The sequence below is a fragment of the Etheostoma spectabile genome, chromosome 15 (assembly GCF_008692095.1).
Source record: "Etheostoma spectabile isolate EspeVRDwgs_2016 chromosome 15, UIUC_Espe_1.0, whole genome shotgun sequence".
Taxonomy (NCBI): Eukaryota; Metazoa; Chordata; class Actinopteri; order Perciformes; family Percidae; genus Etheostoma; species Etheostoma spectabile.
In genome coordinates, this window is record NC_045747.1 from 23,700,187 (window position 1) to 23,717,564 (window position 17,378).

General features: G+C 36.5%; 1 pseudogene; it reads left to right on the plus strand.

Annotated features, from left to right (window-relative positions):
- The first annotated feature begins 2,692 nt into the window (after window positions 1–2,692).
- Window positions 2,693–17,378, plus strand: part of LOC116702256 (glutaryl-CoA dehydrogenase, mitochondrial-like) — a 28,861-nt pseudogene continuing 14,175 nt past the window's right edge.

Below are 17,378 nucleotides of genomic sequence, written 5' to 3' on the forward strand. Positions count from 1 at the left end.
AAGTGTCAAAAAAAATCCACACTGTAACATTTAAAAAATGTAGTCTAAAAATATCCCTTACAAGTAACATCCTATACAAGTAGTCTAAAAATAACCATACAAGTACCTCCTCCCAAGTAGTCTAAAATACTCCCTTACAAATACAACCATACAAGTAGTTTAAAAAATCCCTTACAAAAATCTACCCCAATGTAGTCAAAAAAAATCCCTTACAATACACATCCACCAAAGTAGTCTAAAAATACTCCATTAAAGTCAATCCTACACAAGTGTCAAAAATACTCCATTTTTCGTCAATCCCAACCACAATGTAGTTAAAAATACCCTTTCAAGTACACAACACCAAATGTAGTCTAAAAAAACTCCATTTCAGTCCCATCCTACCCCAAAGTAGTTAAAAACCCATTACAATCTCTAAAGTGTTAAAAATATCCCAAAAAGTACACATCCACTACAATGAGTTAAAAATCCCATTACAAGTACAATCCTCACAAAGTAGTTAAAAAACCCCTTACAAGAACTATCTACCACAATGTAGCTAAAAAAACTCCCTACAAGTAACATCCTAACAAGGTAGTCTAAAAATTCCATTTAAAATACACATCTATAAATGTAGTCTAAAAATACCCCTTTCAAGCCATCCACCACAAGTAGTCTAAAAATACTCCATTACAATACACATCCCTCCCCCAATGTAGTCTAAAAATACTCCTTTAAAAGTACCATCCTCCCACAATTAGTCAAAAATACTCCATTAAAAGTACACATCTACAAAATGTATAAAAGACAAAAAAACCAGACTGTCAAAATAAACCGGAAACAGAGCAAAAAAAACAAAAAAAGTATAACAAAAAAAAAAACCCCTAGCTTTTTTGGGTGGACCTTGAATTTAAGATGAATCTTGCCATACCCGTTAATATTGATTTTTAAATTTTAACACAATTCAAGGATTTTCCTGGCTGAATCCAATGTTTTAGATATGTTGTGGTTTTTATGACCATGACTTGTGAAATACAGGAGCATTTCAGTGAAAGATCATTCCCCCAGAAGCCCCACGAGGCCACGGAAGTCTTTTTCTCCCTGGGCCCCATAAAAACTTTATAACTCCCCCCCAAGGTCTGGAAAACCCCCAAACACACCCACAAACAGACACAACCAGAAAACAAAAAACCCCCAAGACACACACACACCACACACACCACACCACAGACACAACCAGACACACACACACCACCCCACACACACACGGGAACAACACACACACAAAACACAACACAGACAAAAACCCACAAAAACCCCACACACACAGAACAACAAGACAAAAAACACACACAAACCACCACACACCCAAACCCCACACAACAAACACACACTCCCACACACACACAGACACACAGACCACCACTCCACACACACAACACATCAACACACAGACACACACCCACACCCCAGAACCCCAACACAACACAGACACAACACCACCCACAACAAACCACCCCACTCACACACCAGACACACCCCACACAGACACACAGACACACCACAGACACACACAACACACTACACACCACACAACACACAAAAAACCATAACACCACCCCCCAACACACAGAAACCACACACACACCCCCCCCCAACAACCACAGACAACAGACCACACACACGACCAACAGAGAAAAAGAAACACAGAAACAACCACAAAACCCACCAACACACACCACTCACACACACACGGGGAACTTCACACACACACACACACACACGCCAAACACCCCCCACACACACAGACACTCAACCCCAACCACACACACCACAGCCCACAACACCACACTCACACCACAAAACACACATTTTAGAGAGGTGAAATGGACAATTACACTTTTTTTGTGAAAAACCCCGGCTTAAAATGTGTGCAATATAATGATACTTTTATTATTATTATTATTTTTAATTATTTTTTAATTATTTTTATGTCACCATAAAACCCCTAATTTAGTTAATTTGTAAACCCATCAAAATTTCTAAACTAGAAATACCAAATATCCCACCATTATTTTCCCTTTTTTCAATTCTTTTGATATTTTACTATTAGCTATTAACTTTATTATGAATTTTTGCTGTTTTACCAAAAAAAAAAAATTTTTTTTGTTTACTTCATGAGTAAAAAATCAGAAATTCCATGGGATAGTAAAGGGAACATTTTTCGGTTTTTAGTGATAAAACAAGAAGAGGTTATGTCACGCTATGTTTGGGTTTTTTCAAAAATTTCCCCCAATGGGATTCTTTTTTTCTAATTTAGGAGTATTTAGGATACAAAACAGAGCTTTGTTTCAGTTTTACGTTTACCCCCATTTTGGTTAAAAAGACGGGAAATTTAGGGAAAAGCTTTCTTTAGAACCCCGCACTTAAAACGTTCGGCAAATTGTCCCGGAGCAGCTTTTTTGATAAAATTGTTAATAAAGGGGGAGAAAGTGAAGAAACGGTAGCAGAGGGGCCGTTGCTGTCCCGGGAAAAGGGTTTGGGAGTGGGTTTTCTGGGGAAATGGGGGGGTTTTTCGGGAACTGAACCAGAAAACACCCCCAAAAAATCCCCCCTCCCACATCCAGCCTTGCTAAGAGCCCTCAGAATCGTTTCCCCTTTTTGAAGTAGCCCCGAGCCAGATGGGGCAATGCCAAATTAAATAAAAACGCCCCCCCATAGACAAAAGACTGGTTTTGTGAGAGAAAAGTGATCTAGAGCCTATTCTTGGCAGTTTCATTTTACGCGAATCAACACGGCACGTCCAGCTCAGCGTGCTTTACGTGATGACGTCAGGTTGTGTTTTGACGTTCGGCGTCACTACTGCGCCGTAAACCTGAGCTTTCAAGGATAGTTGTCCCATTTAACACAGGTAAATACAACTTAAACAACTTCCACTGTGGTTTTTAAATGATATTGTCAACCCCACAGCGCTCTTACAGTACATTGTAACCGTGGTTATTTAGGAAAAGCTGCGTTGTTACACCCATATTACTAGTTAACGTCGGCTAGCGCTGTTAGCTTGTTGCTAGCTAACGCTATTGCCGTAATGTCACACACAGGTTAACGTTGGTTGAGCTAGCTTAGCGTTAGCTAGCCTGTGTAACAGGTTGCTCCACAGATACTACGGTATGTACATTTTGACGTAGATAAAGGGGAATAAAACCGCTATTATACGTATATTTGTATGTGTTAAAGGTTTATGAGACACTGATTCAGGGCTAGTAGACCAGCTTCATCTGATGGCAGCAGCAGTTTAACTGTTAGTGCTTTTAAAAATCTTTTAAATGTTGTTGTTGTTGTTGTTGTTGTTGGGTATGGAAGCCCATTCCTGCCAACTGTCTCAAATACTGACTTAGTGTATTTTGAGATAGTATATTTTTTTTGAAGTCCTTATTTTGAGGACAATTCTCATTATTTTGACAAAGTCTTGCATTATTTTTGGAAATTGAGTCTTCATTTTGAGAAAAAAACTGATTATTTTGAGGACAATTCTCATTATTTTGACAAAGTCTTACATTATTTTGAGAAATTAAGTCTTTATTTTGAGAAAAAAACTGATTATTTTGAAAAAGTCTTGCATTATTTTTAGAAAGATTCTCATTATATTGAGAACAATTATTTTGAAAGTCTTTTATTTTGAGAAACCAAGTCATTATATTGAGAAAAAGTCATTATTTTGAAAGTCTTTTATTTTGAGAAACCAAGTCATTATTTTGAGAAAAATTCATTATTTTGAGAAAAATTCTTATTTTGAAAGTCTTTTATTTTGAGAAACAAGTCATATTTTGAGAAAAAGTCATTATTTGAAAGTCTTTTATTTTGAGAAACCAAGTCATTATTTTGAGAAAATTCATTATTTTGAGAAAAATTATTATTTTGAAGTCTTTTATTTTGAGAAACAAGTCATATTTGAGAAAAAGTCATTATTTTGAAAGTCTTTATTTGAGAAACCAAGTCATTATTTTGAGAAAAAGTCATTATTTTGAAAGTCTTTTATTTTGAGAAACCAAGTCATTATATTGAGAAAATTATTATTTTGAAGTCTTTTTTTGAGAAACCAAGTCATTTATTTTGAGAAAAAGTCATTATTTTGAAAGTCTTTTATTTTGAGAACCAAGTCATTATTTGAGAAAAATTAATTATTTTTAAAGTCTTTTATTTTGAGAAACCAAGTCATTATATTGAGAAAAATTCATTATTTTGAGAAAAAGTCATTTTTGAAAGTCTTTTATTTTGAGAAACCAAGTCATTATATTGAGAAAAGTCATTATTTTTAAAGTCTTTATTTTGAGAAACAAGTCATTATTTTGAGAAAATTAATTATTTTGAAAGTCTTTTATTTTGAGAAACCAAGTCATTATATTGAGAAAATTAATTATTTGAAAGTCTTTTATTTTGAGAACCAAGTCATTATTTTGAGAAAAAGTCATTATTTTGAAAGTCTTTATTTTGAGAAACCAAGTCATTATTTTGAGAAAAAGTCATATTATGAAGTCTTTATTTTGAGAAACCAAGTCATTATTTTGAGAAAAAGTCATTATTTGAAAGTCTTTATTTTGAGAAACCAAGTCATTATTTGGAGAAAATTAATTATTTTTAAAGTCTTTTATTTGAGAAACCAAGTCATTATATTGAGAAAAATTCATTATTTTCAGAAAAAATTCTCTTTATTTTGAAAAAAGTCTTACCTATTTAGAAAAAACAAATCATTATATTGAGAAAATGTTCTAATTATTTTTAAGAAAGTCCTATCATAATGAATTACAGATTATATTCATTTTCATGACATTGTTTTTCACTTAATTCCACTTTAAAGTGACACTAAGTCATTATCTTGAAAAAGTCTTACATTATTTTGAAAAACTAAGTCATTATTTTGAAAAAGTCTTACATTATTTGAAAACTAAGTCATTATTTGAAAAAGTCTTACATTATTTTTGAAAAACTAAGTATGACTTAGTTTTGAAAAACTAAGTCATTATTTTGAAAAAGTCTTACATTATTTTGAAAAAACTAAGTCATTTTGAAAAACTAAGTCATTATTTTGAAAAGTCTTACATTATTTTGAAAAACTGTCATTATTTTGAAAACTAAGTCCATTATTTTTAAAAACTAGTCATATTTTGAAAAAGTCTTACATTATTTTGAAAAACTAAGTCATTATTTTGAAAAAGTCTTACATTATTTTGAAAAACTAGTCATTATTTTGAAAAAGTCTTACATTATTTTGAAAAACTAAGTCATTATTTGAAAAAGTCTTACATTAATTTGAAAAACTAAGTCATTATTTTGAAAAAGTCTTACATTAATTTGAAAAACTAAGTCTTACATTATTTTGAAAACTAAGTCGTTATCTTGAAAAAGTCTTACATATTTTGAAAAACTAAGTCATTATTTTGAAAAAGTCTTACATTATTTTGAAAACTAAGTCATTATATTGAAAAAGTCTTACATTATTTTGAAAAAACTAAGTCATTATTTTGAAAAACTAAGTCATTATTTTGAAAAAGTCTTACATTATTTGGAAAACTAAGTCATTATTTTGAAAAAGTCTTACATTATTTTGAAAAACTAAGTCATTATTTTGAAAAAGTCTTACATTAATTTGAAAAACTAAGTCATTATTTTGAAAAAGTCTTACATTTTGAAAAACTAAGTCATTATTTTGAAAAAGTCTCACATTATTTGAAAAACTAGTCATTATTTGAAAGTCTTACATTATTTTGAAAAACTAAGTCATTATTTTGAAAGTCTTACATTATTTTGAAAAAACTAAGTCATTATTTTGAAAAAGTCTTACATTATTTTGAAAAACTAAGTCATTATTTTGAAAAACTAAGTCATTATTTTGAAAAAGTCTTACATTATTTGAAAAACTAAGTCATTATTTTGAAAAAGTCTTACATTATTTTGAAAAACTAAGTCATTATTTTGAAAAAGTCTTACATTAATTTGAAAAACAAGTCATTATTTTGAAAAACTAAGTCATTATTTTGAAAAACTAAGTCATTATTTTGAAAAGTCTTACATTATTTAGAAAACTAAGTCATTATTTTGAAAAACTAAGTCATTATTTTGAAAAACTAAGTCATTATCTTGAAAAAAGTCTCATATTTTGAAAAACTAAGTCATTATTTTGAAAAAGTCTTACATTATTTTGAAAAACTAAGTCATTATTTTGAAAAAGTCTTACATTATTTTGAAAAAACTAAGTCATTTTTTGAAAAAATAAGTCATTATTTTGAAAAAGTCTTACATTATTTTGAAAACTAAGTCATTATTTTGAAAAGTCTTACATTATTTTGAAAAACTAAGTCATTATTTGAAAAAGTCTTACATTATTTGAAAAACTAAGTTCATTTTTGAAAAAGTCTTACATTAATTTGAAAACTAAGTCAGTATTTTGAAAAACTAGTCTATTTTTGAAAAAGTCTTACATTATTTGAAAAACTAAGTCATTATTTGAAAAAGTCTACATTATTTGAAAACTAAGTCCTTATTTTGAAAAAAGTCTTACATTATTTTGAAAAACTAAGTCATTATTTTGAAAAGTCTACATTATTTAGAAAAACTAAGTCATTATTTTGAAAAACTAAGTCATTATTTTGAAAAAGTCTTACATTATTTTGAAAAACTAAGTCATTATTTTGAAAAAGTCTTACATTAATTTGAAAAAACTAAGTCATTATTTGAAAAAGTCTTACATTAATTTGAAAAACTAAGTCATTATTTTGAAAAACTAAGTCATTATTTTGAAAAAGTCTTACATTATTTTGAAAAACTAGTCATTATTTTTGAAAAACTAAGTCATTATTTGGAAAAACTAAGTCATTATTTGAAAAAGTCTTACATTATTTTGAAAAACTAAGTCATTATTTTGAAAAAGTTCACATATTTTGAAAAACTAAGTCATTATTTTGAAAAAGTCTACATTATTTTGAAAAAAAACTATGTCATTATTTTGAAAAAGTCTTACATTATTTTGAAAAACTAAGTATTATTTGAAAAAGTCTTACATTATTTAGAAAAACTAAGTCATATTTTGAAAAACTAAGTCATTATTTGAAAAAGTCTTACATTATTTTGAAAACTAAGTCATTATTTGAAAAAGTCTTACATATTTGAAAAACTAGTCATATTTGAAAAGTCTTATATTAATTTGAAAACAAGTCATTATTTTGAAAAACTAAGTCATTATTTTGAAAAACTGTCATTATTTTGAAAAACTAAGTCATTATTTTGAAAACTAAGTCATTATTTGAAAAAGTCTTACATTATTTTGAAAAACTAAGTCAATATTTGAAAAAGTCTTACATTATTTTGAAAAACTAAGTCATTATTTTGAAAAGTCTTACATTATTTTGAAAAACTAAGTCATTATTTTGAAAAAGTCTTACATATTTTGAAAAACTAAGTCATTATTTTGAAAAGTCTTACATTATTTTGAAAAACTAAGTCATTATTTGAAAAACTAAGTCATTATTTTGAAAACTAAGTCATATTTTGAAAGTCTTACATTATTTTGAAAAACTAAGTCATTATTTTGAAAAAAGACTTACATTATTTTGAAAAACCAAGTCATTATTTTGAAAAAGTCTTACATTATTTTGAAAAACTAAGTCATTATTTTGAAAACTAAGTCATTATTTTGAAAACTAAGTCATTATTTTGAAAAACTAAGTCATTATTTTGAAAAAGTCTTACATTATTTTGAAAAACTAAGTCATTATTTTGAAAAAGTCTTACATCATTTTGAGAAAGATTCTCATTATATTGAGAAAGTGTCTAATTACTTTTAAGAAAGTCTCTCATAATAAATTACAGATTCTTTTTCATGACATTGTTTTTTCCACTTAATTCCACCTTAAAGTGACAGTTTATTGCCAGTTGACTGTAGACGATGAATGATTGTTTTGCAGCCTCGTCTTCATCATGGCCCTGAGGAGCGCCGTGAGTCGTCTCCTCGTTAACCCTCTCAGGTCGTTAACCTTCGTCTCAGCGTCCAGAGGACACGGCACCGCGGCCCCGGCCCGATGGGGTGAGTTCCCCAAATTAACCCTCGTGTCGTCTTCCCTCCAAAAATGAAAGTCAACACTTTTGTTGACGCTTTTCAATCAATGTTTTTAACATTTTCTTACGTTTTTGTCCCTTTTTTCAACACTTTTTTCAACGTGTGTCACATTTTTTGACGTTCAACTCTACGCAACACTAACTTATTAACTTTATTTTTACAGTAATTTTTGTAATTTATGTTCATTGAAGCTCATTTATAGGAAATTAAACCTAATGTTTGAGTTAGAAAAGCAGAAATTAGGAATTATTGAGACTAAAATTAAAGGAATGGATGTTGATGATAATCACAGACTGGAATATGTCAACTTTTACTCAACACTATTTCAACAACACTTCCATTTGTTTTACAATGCTATAAAATAGAATAAGACCCAAAATTAATGAAAGTAGAGATTTGTACTTGGCAAAGAGCGTTGGAATCAATCATGTTATTTTGGGGAATTATAAAGAACATTGATATAGGACAACATGGGGGCAACGTGAGGGCAACATGAGGACAACATGAAGACAACATGAGGACAACATGAAGACAACATGAAGACAACATGAGGACAACATGAGGACAACAAGGGGGCAACATGGGGGCAACATGAAGACAACATGAGGACAACATGAAGACAACATGAGGACAACATGAAGACAACATGAGGACAACATGTGGCAACATGGGGGCAACATGAGGACAACAAGGGGGCAACATGGGGGCAACATGAAGACAACATGAGGACAACATGGGGCAACATGGGGGCAACATGAGGACAACATGATGACAACATGAGGGCAACATGAAGACAACATGAGGGCAACATGAGGACAACATGATGACAACATGAGGAGAACATGAGGGCCACATGAGGGCAACATGGGGGCAACATGAGGACAACATGAGGAAAACATGAGGACAACATGAAGACAACATGAGGACAACATGAAGACACCATGAGGAGAACATGAAGACAACATGAGGACAACATGGGGGCAACGTGAGGACAACAGGAGGACAACATGAAGACAACATGAGGACAACATGGGGGCAACATGTGGCACCATGAGGACAACATGAAGACAACATGAGGACAACATGGGGGCAACGTGAGGGCAACATGAGGACAACATGAGGACAACATGAAGACACCATGAGGACAACATGAGGACAACATGAAGACAACATGAGGACAACATGTGGCAACATGGGGGCAATATGAGGACAACATGGGGGCAACATGAAGACAACATGAGGACAACATGGGGCAACATGGGGGCAACATGAGGACAACATGAGGACAACATGATGACAACATGAGGACAACATGAAGACAACATGAAGACAACATGAGGACAACATGAGGACAACATGGGGGCAACATGATGACAATATGAGGACAACATGAAGACAACATGAGGACAACATGGGGGCAACATGAGGACAACATGAGGACAACATGAAGACAACATGAAGACAACATGAAGACAACATAAGGACAAAATGGGGGCAACATGGGGGCAACATGAGGGCAACATGGGGGCAACATGAGGACAACATGAGGACAACATGAGGACAACATGAGGGCAACATGAGGGCAACATGGGGGCAACATGAGGACAACATGAGGACAACATGAGGACAACATGAGGGCAACATGAAGACAACATGAGGACAACATGAGGACAACATGGGGGCAACATGGGGGCAACATGGGGGCAACATGAGGACAACATGAGGACAACATGAAGACAACATGAAGACAACATGAAGACAACATAAGGACGAAATGGGGGCAACATGGGGGCAACATGAGGGCAACATGGGGGCAACATGAGGACAACATGAGGACAACATGAGGACAACATGGGGGCAACATGAGGGCAACATGGGGGCAACATGAGGACAACATGAGGACAACATGAGGACAACATGAGGGCAACATGAAGACAACATGAGGACAACATGAGGACAACATGGGGGCAACATGGGGCAACATGGGGGCAACATGAGGGCAACATGAGGACAACATGGGGGCAACATGAGGACAACATGAGGACAACATGAGGACAACATGAGGGCAACATGAAGACAACATGAGGACAACATGAGGACAACATGGGGGCAACATGGGGGCAACATGGGGGCAACATGAGGACAACATGAGGACAACATGAAGACACATGAAGACAACATGAAGACAACATAGGACGAAATGGGTGGCAACATGGGGGCAACATGAGGGCAACATGGGGGCAACATGAGGACAACATGAGGACAACATGAGGACAACATGGGGGCAACATGAGGGCAACATGGGGGCAACATGAGGACAACATGAGGACAACATGAGGACAACATGAGGGCAACATGAAGACAACATGAGGACAACATGGGGGCAACATGGGGGCAACATGGGGGCAACATGAGGGCAACATGAGGACAACATGAGGGCAACATGAGGGCAACATGGGGGCAACATGAGGGCAACATGAGGGCAACATGAGGACTGGATCTGGATTAGCTTTGTAGCAACTGATTTATCAACAGCCTGAATGTTAACGGACGTTCATTAATATCAGAAAGTTCTGCACTACAGCTTTAAGCAGTTTAGTTGATTGGGGTTTCACGTACTCGAGCATAATCAACATTTTTCTTCATCAGATTGTCAGAAATAACTTAGATTTCTGTCAAATAATAATAATAATAACAGAATCATTGCCTTTACTGTACTCCAACCACTCATGCTTTACCGTGGTGCGTAGTAGTGGTATATCGTATGTATATTTGGAAGGAGACTTCACTAATGTGGTTGTATATTTGTATATTCTTGCATCATATTGATCTGGTTTATATTTTCCACAGATGCAGAGAAGACTGGGCAGAAGTCCAAAGCACGTAGGTGTTGATATTGCTGTTTTTCTGAAATCTATGTCAAATACAACGTTTTTCAATGTGAATCCCTCACCACAAAACATGTTTTTAGCTCTGGGTTTTTAAGGTTTTTTGAAGTGTTGCTCCTCTAAATGTCTGACAGCGAAGGTGCAGTTCGACTGGCGCGACGCCCTGGACCTGGAGGGCCAGCTGACGGAGGACGAGATCATGATCAGAGACGCCTTCCGGACCTACTGCCAAGAGAAACTCATGCCTCGCATCGTCATGGCAAACAGACACGAAGGTCAGAGACTCATCTTCAATTTTTCTTCTTCATGCTTAACCGGGTCAGATTGACCCATTTCAAATTTTTTCAAGAAGAAACATGGCACAAGTTACATTTTTTTCTACCTGAAATCAGCGTCCTTTCCTCAGTTCCTGTGATAAACATGTATTCTTGACTCAGAACATTATTCTGGTTAAGGTCAGAGACCCATCTTCATGTTTCTTCTTCACGTTTAACCCTCGTATGGTGTTCAAGTTCAAGTTCAAGTTCCTTCATTTGTCCCCGAGGGACGATTCATTTTGCTGCAGTAGCAAAGAAATTGACATCCAGCACACGACAACAAAGACAACGACGTCCATTTAAAATACAGACCAAATGGGGAAATAAACACCACATTACAAGGTAAAAGTTTAAGTCCAAGTGTGCCTAAATGTGCAGATGTTACCTTTTCTTTACAGAGTTGAGCAGAGAGATAGCAGAGGGTACGAAGGAGAATCTATATCTATTAGTTTTGGCTGGGAACCAGAGGGCAGCAACTTAAATTCTGCATTCAGGGGGTGAGATCTAGACCCCTTTCAAATCTTTACAAGAATAAAAATGGTACAAGTTACATTTTTTCCACCTGAAATCAGCGTCCTTTCCTTATTTCCTGTGATAAACATGTATTCCTGACTCAGAACATTATTCTGGATATGACACTTATGTTGTTTCCATAGTGGATTTTTAACATGAATTATAACCTTATGACAAACAACAAACCCCACTTCCATGTTTAATAGTGTGCTAGTAGAGACTGATGCATTCCCTAAACATAGATGTTATCTCAGCTGTTGGAAATTGAGATAAAGACAATACTTGTTAATAGATAATGAAGGAAAATGTTAATTCAGAATGGTTTTTAAAACCCCAAATAAGTCCCGGGTCAGTTTGACCCGAGGGACACGAGAGGGTCCCGGAGGTGAAGACAACACCAGGGTTTAGCCAGAGTCCTTTATTCATTTTTTGGGGATTTTTCATTCATCTTAAATAATTTGCGATGTTGCCTTCGCATCAGGGACGATTTTAAATTGACGATGCGATTTTCTCGGGATGTTTTTTTTAAAACCCTCGTGTTGTCCTCCCTTCCACCAGGAATTAGTTGTCCTTCTGGGTCAAAAGTTCAAAAAATTATTTTCTTTTGGCACTTTATGTCAAAGCAATTTTTTTAAATTCATGGTCAACAAACCTAATTTATATGACATTATACCTAAAAAAAAAAAAAAAAAAAAAGGAGGAATTATGAATTATTTTGACTGATGGTTGAGATCAGAGACCGGTATCTGGTATCTGGTTTCAAATTCTATAAAATTTAACAAAACACCCAAAATTCAATTAAAGTTATCATCAATTGTGCGAAGAAGGTTGGTGATAAGGTGCATGCATCCATGTTATTCTGGGTAATTTGTAAGAAACCCATATTTCTGATATAAAAAACCTTTAGAAACGGGTGAATGAGCTGCAGACAAATGAGTGAAAAATATACCTTTATTTCTATAAACTGTGTGAAACAACAAATGTGTCCTCTTATCAAAAGTGACAAAGTAGATTACGCCCTAGGCCGTTTAAAAACTGCATCCCGATGAATTTATTATCTCTACCGGTTGTAATCTTCACACATATAGTATACATACAGTGGGGCTCGAAAGTTTGGGCCCCCCAGGCAAAAATGTGTATTAATGTGCATAAAGAAGCCGAGAAAAGATGGAAAAATCTCCAAAAGGCATCAAATGACAGATTAGACATTCGCATAATATGTCACAAAAAGTTAGATTTCATTTCCATCATTTACACTTTCAAAATAACAGAAAACTACAAAATGGCGTCTGCAAAACTTTCGGCACCCTTGGCTTCTTTATGCACATTAATACAAATTTTTACCTGGTGTCCCTAAACTTTTGAGCCCCCACTGTATGTCCATTTTTAACCGATTCCCTGTGTTACACCCCTACTTTGCATGCATGATGTCCATGTTAGGTGTCTTTAAGTGTTGATGCTAAACACAGATTGTTCACAACATCTTTTACATTCAATGTATGCATCAAAATGACCACTTTGTCAGTTTGCTGACGTGCTCTTAGTATAAATAAAGCAGTGGAACGCCTCTGACGCCTCATGTTACAGTTTGTCGTGTGATCTTCTTTTTTTCAGTTTTCCACAGAGAGATTGTGTCAGAGATGGGGGAGATGGGGGTCTTAGGCCCAACCATTAAAGGTGAGTTCAACAGGAACACTGTTCACTACAGGTATGTTGAAGAGGCAATAACACTCACGTATATACCCGTTATTTTTGCATGACTTAAAGTGATGGTTTGGAGTAATTTTACCCTAGGGTCCCCTCCCCAGAAGCTTTTTTCACTTGGGTTGAAAATGGGCGAGTTAGCGTTATCTTAACTTAATCATTAACTTATAGCGCTAATGGAACCACAAGTGTATCTCGTAAATTACCCCACTAATAATGCCCGAAATTATACCAAATTTCTACAGTACTACAAATAGGTTATGAACTCATAAAACAATGAATTGGGCAGTTTGTAAGTACACCAGTAGTTTAATTAAATAACACTTGCCTGATGGCTTCTGCTCTCTGCTGCTAGCGCTACCGGCAGTAAGACGAGTGCTTAGGGACGTCTTCCAACTACAACACCCAAAAGAGATACAACAAAAAAAAATAGTCTAATTAATTTATTTTTTAAAAGTAAGTCTTGTAGTACAACTAGGAGAAGACAGGTTATAATCAAGGTACATTTGGAGACGCTACCGTATTTAATCATTAAATTAATACATATTTTTGTTGCATGTCTTGTTGGTGTTGTAACGTGTAGACGGGTTGCAACACTTAGGCAAGGCAGCTTTATCTGTAGAGCACATTTCAGCAACAGGGCAATTCAAAGTGCTTTACACAAAATCAGTTAAACAGATATAAGTATAAACAGTTAAAAGCAAAAACATTAAGACAGATAAACCCTAACCCCTTAACCCCCTAACCCACTTGAGACTACCTTCACACTAATTAAGCCGATCTAGCGCTGCCTTTCGTGGCTACTCAACAACCGTCTTTGCGCGATTTTCAGATCTTTCGACACTACACATTCACACTTTTTTTTTAAAATGCTACCCTTTGAGTCTGCTTTCTCTGTATAAAACCCTAAAACCCCAACCCCTAAAAACCCCCTAACCCCAACCCTCTTGAGATACCTTCACACTAATTATCCTGTTAGTGCTCCTTTTGGGGATCCCCTCAGTGTCTCTACCCTCACGACTCTATTTTTAGAGCGTTACTTTGTTCCTTGGGACTCTTCTTCCACTAATTGAGCCCGATCTAGCGTGCCTTTGTGTCTACTTTCGACACTACACATTCACACTTTTTCTTTAAAGTGTTACCCTTTGAGTCTTTCTTTCTCTGTAATACACAACCTTTATGCTTAGACGGTAACTGCTCTTCCTGTGTTTGGTTTGAAGGTTATGGCTGTGCCGGCACCAGCTACGTGGCCTACGGTCTGATCGCCAGAGAAGTGGAGCGAGTGGACAGCGGCTATCGCTCGGTCATGAGCGTGCAGTCGTCCCTGGTCATGCACCCCATCAACGCCTACGGCACCGAGGAGCAGAAGCAGAAGTACCTCCCCAAGCTGGGTAGGAAGGGAGAGAAAACACCCACAACAGTGTTTTGTCAGTCAGTTCATCTGTTAATTACTAGAGACGGGGAGTTCCTCCACAGCGCTGTGGAGGAAGGTCTGGCTAGTCCACACAGCATTCTGGGATGGGAGGAAAACGTGCTCTGGTTTATCGGCATTTCTTTAAACCAATCACAATCGTCGTGGGCGGGGCTAAGCGCCGGACGGAGCACGGTTTTGGGGCCCCTGCAAATAGCCTCGGGAAGGAAGTAGTTTTGGTGGAAACATGTGTACGTTCAGAAGTAGTTTTAGGTGTCAGCAGAAAAAACTACCGATTGGACAGATAGTCTAGCTAGCTGTCTGGATTTACCCTGCAGAGATTGAGGACCAGGTAACCAAAAGTCCTCAGATTGGAACAGATAGTCTAGCTAGCTGTCTGGATTTTCCCTGCAGAGACCGGGGGACCAGGTAACCATTTGTCCTCAGATTGGACAGATAGTCTAGCTAGCTGTCTGGATTTCCCCGCAGAGATCTGAGGACCAGGTAACCAAGTCCTCAGATTGGAAGATAGTCTAGTAGCTGTCTGGATTTACCCTGCAGAGATCTCAGGACCAGGTACCTAGTCCTCAAATTGGACAGATAGTCTAGCTAGCTGTCTGGATTACCTGTAGAGACCTGAGGACAGGTAAACCATAGTCCTCAGAAATCAGCCGCAGGTTAGAGCGCCGACACAGAAACAGAGGACGGGGACGGACATCCGGCAAAAAGAGTGAAATACGCTGGAATTTCATGGTTGTGGCGCAGCAATCCCGGAAGTGGAACGTCGTGGATATATATACTGAACAGATAGAGACAAATAATTATTTGATCCCATTTGAATTGAGCTAGGAATTACAGATAAGGTGTTTGTCAGACTAAAAGATAATTTTGCAAGTGAAGAAAAAAAGTATCAGACTGTGAACATACGTAGTGTCCAAGTGACGTCCTTCTGGAGCTATGATGTCTGTGCGTTTGCTACCGGTTTATAATGTTACTCACACGCTGGTATCAGCCTTAAAAATCCTTTACCGGTCTGGCTCTAGTTTCCAGTGATGGTGTTGTGCCAATCTGTTGTCAGACATGAATGCATTAATCCTAAAAGCCTAAAAGTGATGAGTGGCTGATTTCTTTGGTTTACTGTCCAGCTTCTGGAGAGATCCTGGGCTGCTTCGGCTTGACGGAGCCGAACCACGGCAGCGACCCGAGCAGCATGGAAACCAGAGCCAGGTACAACCCGTCCAGTCGCACCTACACCCTCTCTGGATCCAAGACCTGGTGAGTAGCGCATAGATAAACTAAATAAATACAATGAAATAATAGTAACGAGATATGTTTCTTGAACAGTGGAGACAGATCGTGTCATTGCAGAGTTTAAACTTTCCCAATCAGTCGTCTCCTGTACACTTATATGAGGAGAAAACACCAAATCACTGGTGAAAAACGTCTGTTAAGATGTACGAGCCTAGTGGAGTTTGTGTGTAGTTTGTGTGTAGTTTGTGTGTAGTTTGTGTGTAGTGTGTGTATTTTGCGTGGAGTTTGCGTGGAGTTTGTGTATAGTTTGTGTGTAGTTTGTGTGGAGTGTGTGTGTAGTGTGTGTGTAGTGTGTGTGTAGTTTGTGTGTAGTGTGTGTATTTTGCGTGGAGTTTGCGTGGAGTTTGTGTGGAGTTTGTGTGTAGTTTGTGTGTAGTTTGTGTGGAGTGTGTGTGTAGTGTGTGTGGAGTTTGTGAGGAGTGTGTGTGGAGTGTGTGTGGAGTGTGCGTGTAGTTTGCGTGGAGTTTGCGTGTAGTGTGTGTGTAGTGTGTGTGTAGTGTGTGTGGAGTTTGCGTGTAGTTTGTGTGTAGTTTGTGTGTAGTTTGTGTGTAGTGTGTGTGTAGTTTGCGTGTAGTTTGTGTGTAGTTTGTGTGTAGTGTGTGTGGAGTTTGCGTGTAGTTTGTGTGTAGTTTGTGTGTAGTTTGTGTGGAGTTTGTGTGGAGTTTGCGTGTAGTGTGTGTGTGGAGTTTGCGTGTGGTGTGTGTGTAGTTGTGTGTAGTGTGTGTGTGGAGTTTGCGTGTAGTGTGTGTGTAGTTTGTGTGTAGTGTGTGTGGAGTTTGCGTGTAGTTTGTGTGTAGTTGTGTGTAGTTTGTGTGTAGTGTGTGTGGAGTTTGCGTGTAGTTGTGTGTGTAGTTTGTGTGTAGTGTGTGTGGAGTGTTGCGTGTAGTTTGTGTGTAGTTTGTGTGTAGTTTGTGTGGAGTTTGTGTGTAGTTTGCGTGTAGTGTGTGTGTGGAGTTTGCGTGTGGTGTGTGTGTAGTTTGTGTGTAGTGTGTGTGTGGAGTTTGCGTGTAGTGTGTGTGTAGTTTGTGTGTAGTGTGTGTGGAGTTTGCGTGTAGTTTGTGTGTAGTTTGTGTGGAGTGTGTGTGTAGTGTGTGTGTAGTTTGCGTGTAGTGGTGTGTAGTTGTTGTAGTGTGTGTGTAGTT